This window comes from Gymnogyps californianus, chromosome 6 (genome assembly GCF_018139145.2).
Source record: "Gymnogyps californianus isolate 813 chromosome 6, ASM1813914v2, whole genome shotgun sequence".
NCBI lineage: Eukaryota > Metazoa > Chordata > Aves > Accipitriformes > Cathartidae > Gymnogyps > Gymnogyps californianus.
In genome coordinates, this window is record NC_059476.1 from 4066663 (window position 1) to 4073055 (window position 6393).

Sequence of the window (6393 nt, forward strand, 5' to 3'; positions counted from 1 at the left end):
TTTGGGGCGCCCGTAGCTGCCCTGGCCGATAACAACGGCCAGCTCAGGGGATGCACCGATGCGGGGATTTGGAGCGCCGGGCTCATCCCTTGGGTATCGGGCTGGTGGTGGGAGGTTTTGCTTTGGGCTCCATTTCAGCTTGTGCTCAAACTCAAGAAGTGAGCAGGGAGAGCCGCTGAAGGGCCGTTCCAACCCCCCAGCACTCTGGTAAAGCGCCCTTTGCGCTTCCCCGAATTCAGGCAATCCCTGTATGTCTTTTCCACAAGGCCAAGCCATGGGGCAGTTGGAGACCCACCAAGAGGACTCTGCCTCCATCTTTCCCTGCCCACAGCTCCTTGGACCAGATCCATCTTTTCTGCGGAGATTTTGGCTTTAGCTGGGAGGTACAAGTTTCTTTGCTTAGTGCACACTGATTTTTGCTCAGTTTTATACAATCAGAGAATCAAGTGCAGGCACCTTTTATTTTTTTCCTTCAGAAAAACTGAATATAAATATTGAAATAAAAAAAGGGTTTGGTATTTACTAGTATTAAATAACTACACATAGTTGCAGGAGACTAAGGAATTCTTTGAATATTATTTTCATGTGCATATGGTCTTTCAAAATCCTGTCGCTGAAGCATACAGTTGCAGAGGGGAAGCTGAAACATTTAATTATTTAATAAAAGCAGCTCTTGCCATGTTATTGTCATGGATTTTACACGCCAGAGGATCTTTGTGGTACACAAGGAACATGATCCAGAAGGGGAAAGTCCTACCTCTTCCCAGCTACACTAAACCACCTTTGCTCCTTAAAAGTCTTCACCTTCTTTATCCATGGGGCTTGGGGCTCCCCAGACGAGGAGCTGGCCTCAACACCGGGGAATTCCCACCCCATCATTGTGTTTTGATAGAAACCATGTTTGACTGGAAAATGTGATTTATGGTGGTGACTGGAAGTAGGGCTATATGCACCTGAGTCAGAGATGTTAAATAACTACCAAGGCTTGTGCAGTTTCTTCTGGAAGTGTCTTTCTTCGTTCAGTAACTTTATGTTTGCATCTGGTACCAAACACCGTTGCCTCTGTTTCATGTCCGCATCCACAGAGAGATGTGCACGTAGATTTCAATTTCCACTCATGATTTTCACCTTTTGACAGGTTACTCTACTGCGTAAAATGGTCTTTTCTTCAGGCATAACTTCGGTGATCTGTTTTATACTTTATAATTTGGGGTCATTAGTGGTTGCTGTGAACTCGGATTTGCAATACCACTATAATGTCATTTGTGCAGTTACATTTTTTTCCTGAAGTCAAAAAGTGCTAGTTTCTATTATTCTTTACCCTGTATTAGCAGAATTTATTACACTTGGGCCATGCAAAGCTGACACCCCTGGAGACCGTGGTCTCCCCCGACTTCTCCACTGGGCAAGCCAACCCCAACAGGAAGGGTCAAATAAAGGGGCTCCTTCCCTCTCCCTGTCTGTGGAAGCTGGGGTTTCCCTCCCAAGGCTCCCAGCTGCACAGAAGAGAGTTTTTTTACTAAAACTTGCTGTTTTGGTAAGATAGGTGGCTCTTCCCGGCGAGGGAGCGCTGTCACCGTAGAGCAGCCGCTGGGCAGCGGTGCTGCCTGGCTGGCAGGAGATGTGTCCCAAGTCAGCCAGGCTCACTGCAGAGCCTTCACATAAAGTTTTGGCTCTCCTCAGAGAGAGTTTCCCTGGGATAAATCATGACGACTGGCTCAGCTTCAAATCTGCTGAAATTAAAAATTAAATAAAAGGTTGGTTTGGGGTTTTTTTTTCCTTAACTGGTAGCTCTGTGAATTCAACAGAGAAAGCCACTCGGTGGTCTTTTTGCCTTGAGCATCCTCAGCACAAAGATTTAGTGTTTGGAATTTTAAATTATGATTTGATGATTTTCCACGTGCCACAATAGATATCACTCACTCTCCTAGGGCTGTGTGAGCTGCAAAAAACCCCAGAGAAAAAGCAGGAGGGTTAAACAAACAAATACCACCTCAGCATACAGAACTTGAGCTTTTTAAGGAGTAAACACATGATCGCAAGGACTGTGGTCTTAGCAGTGTATGACCCCTAAAACGCAAAAGAAGTAGATCATTGAATTAAAAAAGAGCCATTTTCCAGAATGTAATTGCACCTTAAGGGCAAATAAATACCTTCTTGCTGCTTAGATTGGTAGCGTTCCTTTCCATAACTGAAGCATCAGGAATAATTATGCTACAAGACACTTAAGCTAGTAGAGAAAACACATATTGCATTTTATGATGCTCTTGCTGGGCTTCTTGTGTAACATGAGAGAAATTATATTAACACTGGTGCTACATCGGTGTAGAATTACACCCCCGTGTTGGTCTCAACTGCATTGTGCAGCTTTCCTCACTTTTTATAGCTCTATTAATGGTTTTCAAAAATTGTGGGCTAAAGGAGTATTAAAATGTCTTGGCAATGTACTGTTGCTCAATCTTTTTACCGTGGGATTACATATACCTTGTTTCTATTTGATTTTGATTGCTTGCTTGGCCTAGATTCTCTGCAAGCATTTGGTATGACTGAATAATTTTTAGTTGTACTTTCTTGCCATGCTTTATGCTAATCTGCTGATGTTTTGCAGCTACAGCATTGCCAGTCAATGCTGCAGTCTACGGTCTTTATCCTTTACTGGATTTTTAAAAGGGTATTTTATTGCCTGTCATTACCATTCATTGTGGCTTTATGGACTGTGCTCGCCGCTCGCGCGCTCTCCCGATGCTGCGGCTGCCGCTCGCTCCCCACCGCATCTCCCGCTGCCTTTGTTCTGCCGCGGGGACCGGCCCCTCCAGCACAACTTTTATATCGTCCCTTCTGCCTCCCGCCCTTCTGGAGTGCCTCGGCTATCCCCTTTTACAGGGGCTGCTGGAGCTCGCAGATGGGAGAGTGTAATTTCAGCTCCTGAATGTCTTTGTGATTTAAACTAAATGTTTTTTTTCCAAATATCGCTGGCTGTTTCACAGGGTAGATGTTAAATACGAAATGCATAATGCATTATGCTTTGGGAGTTTTGATACCTCTCGAGCGTTTTTTATTATGCTAATGCATATTTGAAGGAAATTGCAATGTTTCATTCAAATGACATTAAATTAATAATTATTTATTAAGGACACATTAAATTTCTCATACCCTGCTTATGAATATTTCTCAGCTTTACTTAATAACATACGGGTATGGGTCAAAATGAAATCCATATCTGCATCTCCTCAAAACTTTGGTGGCTTGCGTAAGGCAGAACTCAACTCTAAATAAAATTATTGTGACCTTGAGGAGATTCTTACAACTCAATGTTCACCTTCTTTCATCTTCTTTAATAGGTATACAATTTTGGGTACTTTCTTTTAGTCGGAGACGCTTTTGGGACAGTTAAGTCATTAGGAAAATATTGAAGCTGTATCAAAATAGGTGTTTGTCAGTTTATCTCGCTGAAAAACAAATGTAACAAATCAAAATAATTTTTTAATGCAGGTAGGACCTAATACCATGCTCCTAGCCCATACACCCATAGACCCATGGACAAGTGTTGCCTGTGAGCCCATCAATATTGCCTCTGGTCACGGGAAACAGGGAAGCGACAGCTGAGGCTGGCAGGCAGAAAACAGTCTCACGTTGCCTGTGGTGCATCACTTTTTCAGTGCTGTTGTCCTTCTACTTGTGAAGGTCTGAGATCATGGAAAGGAGGGAAGGCTGGAGATTTACTAGTTTGGAGTCAGTTAGACTTGAACAGAGGTATTTATATATGAATACGAATATGCATAAATCTTTGCCTGACTACTCAGCAAAAGGAAAATGGATAGTTTCCTATAGCAACACTTAAATGTTTTTATTGGTGTTTTTAAAGTAAATAAATCATTCACTCTGTACTTTTTCGTGACACGATTTATATCTTTAAAATGCAATGTTCTTTTAAAGCGAGCAAATGTGCTAGATTGGGAAAGCAGGAGCAGCGCTGTGAAAGCCCTGCTTCTCAGGCTTGATTATCTGCAGTGGCTGTTAACCAACAAGTTAGCTCCCCTGCGCTGCAGAGACATACATTTTAAAAAGCCTGGCTTGAACGCTGACTTCAGTGAGAGCTGAGTGCTCAACACCTCCCAGGATTGGACCTCAAATACTTATCTGTATGAGCTTTCCATTATTCATTCTACAAATGAAACTGGTTGTAATGTAAATTATAGAATGAATCTTTCTATGGCTTAAGATCCTGTAACTTAAACCTCCTAGGCTGCTTATCTGCCTTCTGCCACCTACCTACAGTTTATCCAGTGCACTTGGCATTCTTGATTGTTCCTTGCATATAAATTTCAATCATACCCACAGGGTACCTCTATTCTATAATAGCTTGCATTGTGAGCAATTTAGCAAGAGAACCGTTCTGCCCAAACAGTGAGTGAGACATTTGCTATTGGGAAAAGCAAAACCCTTGGGAAGTACCATGCATATTCCTCACATAACGCTGTAATAAGGCAATTGTATTGAAATTAAAATAGAGATTGAGAGATTTATCTCCCCTTTCAGTCACACGGTATCATGGAGCTGTCCGGGAGCCTCTAAGCAAAGCAATCCCACGTATGCAAAAGCAGCTGTCTCGGAAAGTCGGGCTGATTGGCTAACGATGGCTTGATACCTTCGACAAAAGTCATTAAAATTCTTCCTTATCTCAACAGAATAACTTTGCCCTGTAATAATCTTATTATACCCCAGTTGTTCTATTCCTCTGCCAGTCAGGTTATGCACAACGCCTGCCTCTGTGATTCTGTGCCTGCCTTTCATCCCGCTCCAAGCCAGCCCTTTGCACAAGTTTCTCTGAAACACCGTAGATGCTGCTGCAGAAACTCCTCTGCAACATTAAGAAGTGAAAAATGGTCACTGGCGGCGCATGCACAGACGCCACAGACCTCAGAAAAACCCTGCGTGGAGTGTGTTAACTGGAGACCTGAGTAACGGGGAAAGGGTAGAGGGAGTCTTTGTGGTAGCAGTGCTTTCCAAGAGAGGCGGCAGTAAACGCTGTCCTCCACCTGCAGTCGCACTTCTGTCCTTGGCGTAAGGGGATAAGAGACAACATGGAGAAGAGCACGATGGGGTTAAGGAAATGAGGTCTGTGTAAGTAGGGATGAAAGTGGAATGAGTCTTGAAAGCCTGGTAGTCTATGAGAAAGTGTAAGGAGGTGGAGAAGGTGCCATTTGTATGATGTCAGCCAGGACTGTGATTTGGAGCAGTTCTTAAAGTATCCCAGACAGACATGGTCTTTTTTAGTGAATCCTGAGAAGCCTTGACATTTTTGATTGCATTTAAATCTGTGTAGTTTTTAATTTAAAAAAACCCACTTGTAAGTAACAAAACAATTGCTCGTGCGACTTACCACCTTGTTGTGCCTTGTAGCAGCACGGTCAGAAATGGAGCAGTCTGTTTGGAGGGGACCCACAACAGGAACTGTTTCAGGACGTTGTAGGCGAAGGAAGTCTCACGGAAGTCTTCTCAGGAACCCAGAAGATGTATTCAGTGGTTCAGTGGTTCCTACCAGTATTACAAAACAGCAAGAAGGATTATGCTTAAAATCTATTGCAAGTGATTTCCTTTAATAAAGTTAAGGAGATTTCTTTCTGTAATACTCATCATGTTCCCCCTGAAGTTCATTCTATTATCATCCTCACTAGTGTTTCCACGAAGTCTTCCTAGTATTTATGGGATAGAGAGTTTTGGCCTCAGATATACAGGAGAGCATTTTAGGGAGGAAAGACTGTTTGTCTGGGAGACGATCACGGAGCATGGCAGAGTGCTGGTGTGTCCTGCTGGCAGGACCACAGGAGAAGAGTGTGAAAAATGTATTTGCCAGTTCAGCAGACAAACAAAAATGCAGTTAACGTCTTTGAATAGGCCTTTCCAATCTGAACTGAAAATGTTTTCTTACCAAAATGAAAAAACAAAATCTGAAATACTTTTTCGGGTCAAAACTGGAAGTAGTTCACTATTAAATAAAATGTCTGAATTTGATGTGGGGCAGCTGCCAAAATCGGAGAGAGGAGATTTGAAGGAACGGTGGTAGTGGTTTCCTTTTTCCCAGCAGTCTTTAACGGGAAGTTCCCTCATGGCAGGAATTGGATCATCCGAAGACCTCCACGTTAGGACTCTTTCTTAAGAAACCAGAGATGCTAGCTCAAGCAGGATGATGAATTGAATTTGAACCAACCACTCTCAGGTCAGTGTCCTCACAAGAAAGCTCTGGAGTATTTCTGGGCTAGCCAGTCTGTCCTGTGGGGTTCCACGTTGTAGAAAATACTCGGAGAAAGTGTGGGTGGCTTTGTGGCACGATGGTACCATGTTTGCCTAGGAGAAACCTGAAGACCTGTCTCTGTCCAAATACATAGAGAT

General features: G+C 43.1%; 1 long non-coding RNA gene across 1 annotated transcript in view; it reads left to right on the forward strand.

Moving 5' to 3' along the window:
• LOC127018046 (uncharacterized) overlaps window positions 1-6161 on the forward strand; it is a 70762-nt gene extending 64601 nt beyond the window's left edge. The window contains exon 3 of the long non-coding RNA XR_007766683.1: window positions 6117-6161. This is a non-coding gene — a long non-coding RNA (uncharacterized LOC127018046). The remainder of the gene's footprint in view (window positions 1-6116) is intronic.
• Window positions 6162-6393: the final 232 nt, after the last annotated feature.